This window comes from Nicotiana tabacum, chromosome 22 (assembly GCF_000715075.1).
Source record: "Nicotiana tabacum cultivar K326 chromosome 22, ASM71507v2, whole genome shotgun sequence".
NCBI classification, from domain to species: domain Eukaryota; kingdom Viridiplantae; phylum Streptophyta; class Magnoliopsida; order Solanales; family Solanaceae; genus Nicotiana; species Nicotiana tabacum.
This window is the reverse complement of record NC_134101.1, coordinates 146,597,910-146,610,141: the sequence shown is the minus strand read 5'-3', so window position 1 is coordinate 146,610,141 and position 12,232 is coordinate 146,597,910. Positions and strand designations below refer to the sequence as shown.

Here is a 12,232-nt window from a genome sequence, read left to right as displayed (position 1 = left end):
GAAATGAGGAGATGGATGATGGTTATTGTTAGAAAGAAAGCGTGTTTAAAGCGCACACTTTCACTAACACTCTGTTTGGATCATTGTTCCCCATTGTTTTATAATGTATTGTATTGTATCGTATTGTATGTATTGTACTATTGTTTTATGATTACGATGTTTAGATAGATTGTCTTGTTTGTTATTGTTAAATAATATTTTGCTGTTTGGTTTGACTGTATTGCACTGTACAGTGACTGATAAGTTTACTAAAATACCCTCAATTGTTTAAATATTAAATTTATCAAAAATTATGCTATAAAAATAATTTTAAAAAAATAAAACACAAGGAGGCAAAACACCTTAAGAAAGCAAAACAAAGGAGTGAGGCAGAAGAAGGCAAAACAAAGGAGCACAGCTAATTAGAATTGAATAAAAAGCAAATTAGGAGAAAAAATAAAACAGAAGGCCACAAAATACCTTTAACGTTTGCGACAAAAGTTTTGGAAAAAAAAACAAAGTGGGTTATAGGTTTGAGTTTTGGAGTTAAAATAGAAAAAAATGTAAACTTATTTGGTAAACTTATCAATTACTAAAATACCCTACAACCACCCTTGAGAAGTGTGGCCTAAAATGCCAAGAAGTGTAGCATTTGGTCAAAGGCAAAACTTTATGGCTTTAGGCAACGCTTTTTGGGGGTGGCCTAAAGTACCGTAACCTTTGACTATTGGCCACGCTTTGTAGGTGTTGCCTTAGAAGCCATGCTTTAAAAATATGGCCTATAGAGTACAAAGGTCACGCTTATATTTTCTCATATAGCCACGCTTTTATGACATAAGGCTACACATTTGAAGCGTGATCTTTGTCACGTTATAGACTACGCTTTTAAAGTGTGGCTTCTAGAGCAATATTTATCATTAACAACACCAGATTAATAATTCCTATGGCCACACTTTCTAAGCGTGGCAATTTTGTCTACACTACGAAGTAATTTTTAAAATATATTAGCCACAATTTTGTGGTTAAAAATTATATATGTTTACATTAAATTCTATCCACATTTATTTCCAACATATATATATATATATTATGATCTCAAGCATTAAATTTAGATAATAAGTAACAGAATAAAAATAATTCAAATGCATATACTTGAGTATAAACTTCAACAAATTAGAAACATACTTTGCGTGCTATCTATAGTAATAAAGTATTGCTGGTTCAAGAAGTTCACTAGCAAAGACCTCTACAAAATCAAATGTATTCATATTTATAGTATCAATATAAAATAAAAATAAACATCACAATTGTTCAAAAGGTGTTCACCATTCACTTTAATGAATCAAATTGATTTGTGGCCATCATTTCTAATTGCACCACCCGTATTTTCCTACACATTCAAAATGAAATTAAAAATTAGAAAGAAATAAATATATAGTATGCACTGGTTATATCTTACTAAGAGCTAATGAGATTTTATTTCACTACTATAGCATAACAATATCAAACACAAAAAAGATATACAAGTGAAAGAGAAGCAAAAATTTGAATTAACATACATTTTACCTATCTCCCTCTATAATCGCAACAATCACTTAATTAAATAAGAAGAAAAAGGGCCAAATATACCATCTACTTTTAAATATTATTTATAATTTATCTTCATTATACTATCCGGTCAAATTTACCCCTACCATTATACTACTTGGTAAAATATAAGTACCTTTTCAAGACTCGGGGCATGAGTTGAGCCAGAAGAATGTGGTAAATTATGGCCTCTCATAGCTCGTTCACTACTTGCATCAACCGGTGAAGGAATATTAGATCCAACACACTCTTGTATATCATAAAAATCCAGTCCAGGGTTGTTTTTCACCAATTGACTAAAAAATCATAGCATTTCTTCTCTTATCATTTCCTTCATTTCTTCCTTCAGAGAAGTTATTTCGTTGGCATGTTGTTGTTTAGCTTGGTAATTTCTTTATCTTTATTCAGAGAGCTTGTCGTCATCGATCTATCATAGCATCTAACCCGACCAAGCTGATCCTTTCCAAAAACCCTAAATGCATCATCTGTTGTTTCTCTGGAACTTTGACGATTCTGAAATTTAGACTGTCAAAAATAATATTATTACCCATCACTAACAAGTCAAAATAAATCTAACACTAAAATAAGTTTCAACAAGTCAAGTTAGATTAAATAAAAGTTTAACAGACTTCAAAATTTAGCCAAGAATTTCAATAGATTTTTCAGCGACAAGGATCGTAGGCATTTTAATATGAAGTTTCAAACAAACTAAACTGATTTTTTTCCCTTGAAACTGGTGCTAAGATTTAGCCAAGAAGTTTCAAACTGAATTGAACTGAACTGAAGTTTCAAACTGATCTGAACCAGTGAAATTCTTAATTGTATTGTAATTACTCACTTCGCCATGATATATTCTAGCAGGAAGAGTTCGACTCCTTGGTAACATATTGCTGGTGTAAACTGAGTATAAAAATAAGATAATTGGTAAGCTAGTTTTCTTCTTTAAATGTAAGTGTGAGTAGCATTTTATAAAGGAGGTTATTATGTCTATGAACCAGAAATGCAAGGGGACAGAAACTTTATGCTACTATGCAACTTTTCTTTTTAAGTACTTGTAGGAAAAAGGTAAGGAATAACATTCTGTTAAAAGGCAACAAATATTTTCAAGAAAATGTTGCTAATATCTTCTCAAGGCTGTCAATCTTTCAATAACATCAATGCTACTCCTTTTAGGTGCTATTGCAGATGAAGTTCACCAAAGGTGCATTGACATGCACTTAGAATCATTGGCTTTGACAACTAAGTAATGTGGACTGGACATATGACTTATCTTATTCACTAACATCATGAATAATGTGACACTTCGACAAGAGTCTATATTTAGAGTACTGATTACTCAGGCCTTCATGAATTAACTCATGAATGTTGGGGCTTCTTTTTTTGGGGTGTGATTTTGGGAATAATTCCTTGATCGAAATTAAACACCATCCGCCATTAAATATATACCATTTATAGTAACTTCGACAGTCACATTATATCTTTTTATGAAATGCTGCAATAGTGTTCTGGTAATCACGTGAATGTCCAAATCCAAATGTCTATTCTTAAGAGATACTTGGATGCGATTCAAATTACAAAAAAGAAAAGGTGAAAGATACAAAAGAATACAATTAGGAAAATAAGTTTCCAACTATATCACATGAAATCTTCTTGACATACTCAGGTCAAATTAATATAAAAAGAGTAAAGGTTCTTCCTTTCATAATGCCCTAAAAACTTGCTAAAAATAGAAGGTTCTTACATTCTAGCCAGAGATTACGTGTAGAAACTGGTTCTTGGCTAAATTTCTTGTTAAACTTCTCTTAACCACATTCAATAAAGAGAGAAAATACAAACAAGACTTAACTTGAAGCATGATAAAAAGAGTAAGGGTTCTTCCTTTCATAATGCCCTAAAAACTTGCTAAAAACAGAAGGTTCTTACATTCTAAGCAAAGATTACGTGTAGAAACTGGTTATTGGCTAAATTTCTTGTTAAACTTCTCTTAAACACATTCAGTAAAGAGAGAAAATACAAACAAGACTTAACTTGTAGCATGACTTACTATTGCAACTTGAATATTTGTATGAACTTCCTTCCCTTTCTTTGTACGAGTTGTAATGAACATTTCAGACTTTGATGATTCCTCGTTGTTCTCTTTGGTTGCACCCTACAAATTACACCAAAGAAGATATAAAAGAACATCACTGTGTTCCGACAAAGTACAAAAAGAAATGAAAGTCATATTACAAAGTGTCGACTAAATATTACCAATGACACACGCACTCTTGCAAAATTAATAGGTCCCATTCGATGCCTCATTTTTTTTTTCCTGTTTTCAGAATTTAATTGGCACATAGCCTAACAATAAAAGAAGCATATTAATTAATAAATCAAAAAGAAAAAAAACATATACTGCAACAATAGGTAGAAAATGTAGAAATGTGCGGTTTAATCTTACTTGGACATCTTCGTCATCCCAATACTCAATCAATTGATAGAATTGAACTTCAGGTATCTCATTGGGACGATATACACTTTTTTCCTTAAGTCTCGTTCCATTAAGTAATAGGATTCTACTTTGACATTGAAATTAGAATTTTGAAATACTTCTATTATCATTGCTTCCTCCCAGATAGGTTGGGTACAAATGTAGCAAATTTTTTACTTTCCCAAACACATTTACTTATTTTAAGTAAAGACTAGAGAATGAAAGGATATATAACTGAAAGAACAAAGTAAAAGAAAAGCAAAAGCCATTAGAGATGGACTTTATATATATATATATGTGTGTGTGTGTGTATGTGTGTGTGTGTGTGTGTATAGGTATTGTGATTAAAATGTTTTATTAAATACAGGACCCAATCTTCTAATTGCAAGTATGAAACTTTATAATTTTTATAGATAATTCAGTTTGTAGTAAGTAAAAAGAAGTTTCATTATAACAAAGTTGTGCCACAGAGTAAGGTTCAATATTGGAAGAATCACTTAATAAACACTCACAGTTGTTCCAGTTTATTAGATGCTTCAACAGACTTGAAACGAAAAGGAAGAGTAGAGGACCTCAGTTTTAACTTCCCATGTTTAATTCAAATTAGCCAAACAAAGCTACATGAAGTGTTTATCCATATTAAACATCCTGGAACATAGTCAGTTAGATGAAGTTATCTACTTATAGGTTATTTTAGTTTCTACTAACTAAACAACGATGGTCCTCCGTTTGTATTATATAAAAGTTACACAAACTCTTAATAATATAACCTAAGTTTGGAAAAATTCAAGTTTGGATCCTATAATAAGGTAGGGCAAAGAAAGATGTACCTCAGCAGGATCAATAATAGTATTGTACTTCTTTATAAAAGGAGAATGTGATTCTTCATTGAACTGAAAAATAGGCAGCCAATATCATAAAAAGTGAAAAGAACTACAGGAAGAAATAGGAAAAGCTTGCATCTATGTACAAGGGGAAAAACCTGGAATATTTTTTCCCCAATATAAATTGAGAAAAAAATTTAAAGGTAGATATTGATCTTGAATAGCCAATTTGCCGTCTTATCTAAGCTTAAACCCATAAGGTTTTTGCACAAGCACACTCTTTAAGTTTAAGAGTCATATATGCCTTCAATATACAGAATCTTAACAATAAGTTTGCACAAAGATATTCTCAAACCATGTATAAAAATACAAATAAAACTCATGTATTATTGGACACAACAGGGAAAAAATAGGTATTAAAAGGGGAAAAATCATAATATACAGAACTTTAAGGAGTAACACAATAGCATGAGTTACATTGTGATGCTCCAACTTAACCCCCTTCGCCCAATTTCCACACAGTCAAAAGAATCATCAGTTAAAAGTTCAAATCAAACTTAAATTTGTTTGTAATAGAAAACTCTTCGAATTATAATTAACCACAGTGATAATACATTCAGTTGTCACTAATTTAATGTCGTGAAGCATCTCTTATGAAGTAATACATCTTCTATTGAGAAACAACAGTGAGCACTTATCTAACACCATATTTCTCTAAACTTTTATCCACAAAAAAAACTCTCAAACTGCATGAATAGGAATGCACACAGTCAGTCCTTTAAATCCCAGTTAGGGGGTTTAGGTAGCAATTTATTTCAACATTCTAAAAACTTAAAAAAGTTTCAGAAGAGTAAAGAAGTTAAGAAACAAAAATATTCAAACACCTTTAAAAACAAAGGCTAATTGCTGAAGTGCAACCCCTGAGGGGCCATCACAATCAACCCAGAAAAGAGTATCGCTAATACTTCCCTTGATTCGAACGACTTTTGGTCAAGCAACAGAGTCCATAACCAGTCGCAGTTTCTTCCGGACAAATGCAGAGAATTAAAGACCAACAATGGCCGATTGGAACTTTGACTACAGTGCCTATTCATCATCTGGTTAGTCTTTTTTCCCTAAATTCATTGTTCCTGAATTTTATACCAAGGCTGAAATATGGTTATACTGTTTTTTCAATACAGGATCAATCTCTTGACTTTCATGCATTATGTGCACTATATATGTTGTAACTGGTAATCCCTTTCATCTTGCATTTAGCTTCCACACTCCATTTGTACCTCAACCCCCATACTTCTTAGTTGCACTATTATGTTAAACTATCGCCAGTCCAAACGGATTTGAAATCCTAGCAGATGAGGAGGGTGTTGATATGAACTCATCAACTCTAAATGATCCTAAACTATTGCAACAAATAATTCCAGCTACTACCAGTGACAACAACAAGCAAGGCAGTATGTTTTCTTCTAAGGAATTGAGTGTTCGACGTAATGCTTCAGAGAACAATTTAGTCGGAATTTCAAGCCTAAACTAAAACCCCACAAATAATTAACAGAAAAATACAAATGAAGCAGACAAAATAAAGGTCCAAAAGAGTTCTTAAATGTCTACAAATCTAAAGAAAAAAACATGTCATCAATAAAAAGTCTATCTTAAAGAACCCACAAACAATTAATCACAAGAAAACCAACGAAATACACTTACCCAGAACCCAAATTAGTCTATTTAACCCAAAAAAATAACACAATGTAAGCAGACAATTAAAGGTCCAAAACAGTACATATCAATAAATCTACAATTACCCAGAAGCCAAATTAGTGTAAACGAAAACCCCAATTAACGAAGCATACCCAAAAATTAACAAAACAACATTACTTATTTTTAGCCCAAGAATCTGAAATTCTAAAAAGTTCAATACTTTGAGTATAAAACAAAGATTGTACCGAGATACTCAGATATTGTATATAATAAAAGATTATTTTTCATCCCCATTAGTAAGAAACTAGAAAAATTGAATCTTAAAGTATAAGAACAAAACAAAAAATTGAAAAAAACAGAAAAGTTTTGAGCAAAGAAATATTTACCAATAGAGAAAGGGATGGAAACTTGCAATATATGGGTGAGCGTAATCTGACGACACATGTAGCAGAGAGTTGAAAGGAATGAATTAGGTTAATGAGGCAATTAAGGTGAAGCCGCAGTTGTTGATACCCAATTTTTCCCTATATATTTTTCATATGCAAAATACTTTCAAAATAGAATATGTATGCATATATAAGTATGTCCAAGTGTTTTATTATTTTTCTAATTTTTAAAAGATTTTTAAATCAATTTATCGCCTTATTTTATAAAAAACAAACCAATAATCATTTCCCAAATTATCATTTTTTGGTAACTCCTTTATTATATTCTCATACGTATACCAAAATATAGCTAAGGTAATTTTTGCACATTTTTTACAAATTTATTGAGTATTTTAAAATTAAATTGCACATAATTGCAATTTTAGCCTATTTTAAGATTTAATTGCGTTTATAATTACAAAATTGATCCCAGTATTTTGAATTTAATATTTTTGTATTATTAATTAATTTAGTACCTTCAATTTATTTACAGAAATTATTTTGTTATTTTTTATAAAAATAAAGAAGGAAAAAATGGCTATTTAATACTAGCCCTGCCTATTTAAATTTTAGCCCAAATCGACCGCCCAATTAACCCCAATTTCAATTTCGGATGGACTGGCCCAATTCCTAAACTACCCGCCCCTGATCCAATTAAGTTCAACCCGCCCGGCCCCCCATTAAATCCAGGTCGTTGATCAAAATGATCAACGACCACAATCTCTCCTTTTCTTTTTTAATCCACCAACACCCCTTAACCCTAAATCATTTCACCTAACCAGCCGCCTATGAAACTCTCCCCTCTCTCAAAACACTCTCGAACCTTCTCTAACCCTAGCCACCTCTCATCACTTCTACCTTGAAACCTACCGGGATCCATGGCTTCTCAGGTTGTGGAAGTCTTATACCCACATCCTCTTGCTCCTACGCGACTGATACCTGAAGATTCAAGGCCTAACCATGAAGATTTTCACCCAGACCTCTGCCGATTCAAGATTCTAGAGTCATTGTCGGCCTTGCTCCGGCGTGCCACGGTGTTTTGAGCCTGGTTCTGACCTCTCCGATTCAGATCGGTGACCTTTTCAAAGCCTTTCTCATTTCTAGGGTTCTTCCGAAACCCTAACCCCTCGAGGTTTTCTCCGATCTCTTTAGATCCGTTGTGTATCTGTGCTCTCTTTGAGTTTTCAAATGATCTCCCTAATGTTTCTTTCGAAAATTACTTTTCAAAGTCTTTCTTTTACGATTTAGGGTTTTCTGAAAATGTTTAAGTGTTTCTCTGACTTTCTTTCCCTTTTCTTTTGTGTATTTGCCTCTACTGTGCTCCTATGTTTTTATCTACTCCGTTCTTGTATGTTTTTTATTGTGTTTTATATACTCCATGCGTGTATGTTCTTCTCCATGTTTTCCGTACTGTGTTCTCATATACTTTTCTATTATGTTCTTGTATTTTTCTTCTACTATGTTCCAGCATGTTTCTCCTACTGTACTTTCCTGCTAAGTTCTTAAGCTTCCTTACTTTCCTTCTACTAAGCCCTGTTTAAGTTTTTTCTAAAAAACTTCTTAAGCATGTTCACTGTTCCTATCAGTGTTTCTCCTCTATTTTTTCTTTGAGTGCTTCTACTGTGTTCTGCCTGTTACCTTGATATCATGCTTTCTCATGAGTGTTGCTATTGATAGAAGCATGCAAGAGGTTTCAGTTCTTCTCTGAAACCTCTGAGCCTGCTTCGACCATTTGTCTTCTCATCTCTGTACTTGATTCAAGGCGGAAACCCTAAAATTTGGGGGTTCTGCCAGGTTTGATCATATATTTGATTGAACTAGGGTTTTATTTTAGAACCCCTAACTCTTCGAGTTATTGAATCGAGTTTGGACTTCTTTGTTTTTATATAATTCTGACCTTTTTGCTAAACTCTTCTACACTGGATTTTTTTCAACTAATTTACACGACAGTCTTCTTTGATGCTCGCATGCTCCTTATATATGATGAATTTTCCTCTAAATGGTTTTCAAATTTGCAATTAGTGCAAACTTCCTTCTGAATATGGCTTGATTGATTTCTTTCCATTGTTTGCGGATTCTCCCTATTACTCAGCCTAAGTTAAAACCCTTCTTCATCTTTTCTGACTTGGTTCATTCATACCAAATCTCAGACCTTGTGATTTACTGGATGTTAATTAACTCCCTTACCTTATTTTCACAAACCGTGTACTGTCAAAACCCTGTCCTTAAATAACCTTTATGTATTTTCCCTCAATTGCATGCTTTACACAAAGTGTTTATTCAATTCCTTTCCTTAAATGGTTTTCACCTGTTTGAATCTGAATCCCTTAATTAAGGTAAGCCTTATGTAATTGATTGACAATTAGTTCCTTAACTATTTTTCTTGCCTTATTTCTACCTGATTTTTACACTATAAAAGGCACGACCCTCTTCATACACTACAACATCAGAATCCTTCTGAACTCACACTCTCTCATAATAATATTCTCTTCTTGACTGCACTATGGCCTGTTTTACAAGACTTACTCCTTTTTTTACTTGTTTCCCTGAAAACTGGTATGTCCTGATTTAATTCTTAGCACCACAACAATGTGTAATTACTACTTTTGTATCCATGTTCATCTGCTATTTCTGTATATCTCAGCACTTAAATTAGTATGCTGATTTCCTTATGTGTGTTTTGTTATGAACCGTCATTCCTCTATCACCCCTATGTGTTTTGAGTGGTGACTTAAGGCATGGCAATGTAAGTTGTTGTCCATGAATTAAGTTTGAACCACTGCGGTCTTGACCTCTAAGCAAACAGGCCAGAGGGTGTGCCAGCATCTCCCATTGCTGGGTATGCCCTTCAACTCGCTTTTCTGTTGCCTCTTGCAACTTACCATTCCCCTATACCCTTATTTGTAATGATGTGAGTTGTTTCCCTTTTCCCTTTTCCCCTTTCAGAATCCTACTTTTGCATTTGCACTCTCTCTTAGTCCCTAAGTTCTGCCCCCTTCTTGGGAGCCTTGCCTTGGCACCTCGAGCTCCCTCTGAACTTGGACACTTGAGGGCTGGCCCTTTCACACTGCACTATGTCTTAATCCGTGATACATTTGGTTGTAAGCACTGCCCAGAGTTCATATGAGACTCTTAGGGAACTCTGACACACCCCAAATAGGAGAAAGGCTTTGAAATATGATCTCTTGTAGTTGATTTACTTCATACTTCAGACAGGAAGTCTAAATCAGGCTCTCCTTGGTTGTACTTTTTAATTTCTGATGTATTTTTCCTTTACTTTACCTTTTCTAGGTTGTAATAATTTTGTAATAAAACTCTTGGGGATGGTTAGTGAAAAGGGAGGGTAACTATGTATGCAAAAAGGGTAGATAACCTGCCTATAGGAGTTTATGAATTTTTGCATTCTCATATAGATACCATGTCAATAGGAATCTTGCATTCGCGTCTAGATACCATGTCTATAAGAATTTATGCATTTTCATATATAGATACCATGTTTATAGGAATTCTGCATTCTCATATAAATACCATGTCTATAAGAATTTCTACATTCTTATATAGATGCCATGTCTATAGGAATCTTGCATTCTCATGTAGTTACCATGCCTATAGTTTATTTCTGAACTTCTGCATTACATATAGATATCCTACCTATAGGAATTTCTGAATTTCTGCACATCATGTAGGTATCCTGCCTATAGATTCTTTCTGAATCTTGCATATGCATTCCTCATCAGGCAAACATGTTCGTAGGTCTTAAATAATCAACTGCAATTAGATATCATGTTCATAGGCTTTAAATGAAATTCAGCATCTAGATGTCATGCCTATAAGTTTTCTGCATTTTTTACAACGTTTATAAGAGTTTCCAAAATCAACAACACATAGAAAGCATGCCTATAGGAGCCTTAATCGAATCTGAATCATTTCACTCGCTTATAGGTCTAAAATCAGTAACAATGATGCTCTTTTGTTAAAATTTTCCTTTCTTTAATAACAGACGATTTTCTCAAATCTGTATGTATTAATATTTGTTTCATTGTTTCTGGAATCATTAGATATCATGCCTATAGGGGTCTTCGTCTTACACTTAGGCAAGCCATATGGTGAAAGTTTATAAACTGAATCAGATTTTATATGCTACAACCAGCAGGCAGGCCTGACTCGGGCTTCTTATCTAAACAATGTAATAAATCAGACTACCTCGATCCTTTAAGTTTAATCAGACCCTAAACAGTATGTGCGAGTCATGCTACATTATGTGCTTTCTTTGGTTTAAAAGAGGTCTGTTTGAGCCCTTTTTATTTGTTTATTTCCCCAAACTTGCTATATCTATTTTGTTTGTCGCCTTAGTATTTTACCTTTTGAAACTACAGATGAGCCCAATACATCCTCCCTTTAGGAGTAGTAGTCCCAAGTGCCTCCGGGGCTGATAGGATTGGGGAGGGTAATAGCATGCAATAAGTAAACGAGACCATTCTGCGCTTTAATACCTTAATGGGGTGGGAAAGGGTAGATATGGATATGATGACCACGCGATAACATCACATATATCCCCTCACTGAGGAGTGATTACCAGATGTTGTGTGGGGTGATCCATATTATCAATAAACCTAGGACCCCCCCTTCCCTTTGTTTTCTTTATTTCTTTTAAATCTTTTTTAACCATTTCTTTTAAGGAAATCGACTCATTTTAGTTCCTTTTTCTTACTTTTGTTTATTTGTAACCATTACGTGAAAATCCCCTCTTATTTGAAGTCTTTATTTGCCTATGTGTTATTTGCACTTAAGTCACAACAATAGCTTGGTCGGGAACCACACTAGTGGATCCTGAGGGGTGCCTAACACCTTCCCCTTGGGATAATTTCAAACCCTTGCCCTATCTCTGGTTGTTCAAACCAAACCTTTCTTAGTATCCTAATGCACTTAAACCATTAGGTGACGACTCTTCAATTCAAACCAAATTCCCGAAAGGGAACGAGTTGTCTCCCAAATATCACAAACCTGATTTTTGCGAGAAAAAGGGGGCGCGACAGCGTGGTGACTCTGCTGGGGATGACTTAGCAGGCTTTTACCATTTCAAGCTATTACTGTGACTTTACATTTCTTATGTGATTTATTTGTTTAATACCTTTGAGCATTTAATTCCCTCTTCTACTGCAAAATTAACTTGTCTCTTGTTTCTTTCCCTTGTTTCTTTCACTGCACTCATTTATTACTGTTTTAAATTATTGTAATTATTACTTTATGAA

At 33.7% G+C, this 12,232-nt stretch overlaps 1 long non-coding RNA gene across 1 annotated transcript; it reads right to left on the bottom strand.

The window, feature by feature from the left end:
- Positions 1–1,645: 1,645 nt before the first annotated feature.
- On the bottom strand, positions 1,646–5,362 carry LOC107764023 (uncharacterized). The gene is made up of 3 exons (XR_012705315.1): positions 3,817–5,362; positions 3,611–3,715; positions 1,646–2,091 (listed from the first exon to the last, which is right to left on the bottom strand). It is a non-coding gene; the product is annotated as an uncharacterized LOC107764023 (long non-coding RNA).
- Positions 5,363–12,232: the final 6,870 nt, after the last annotated feature.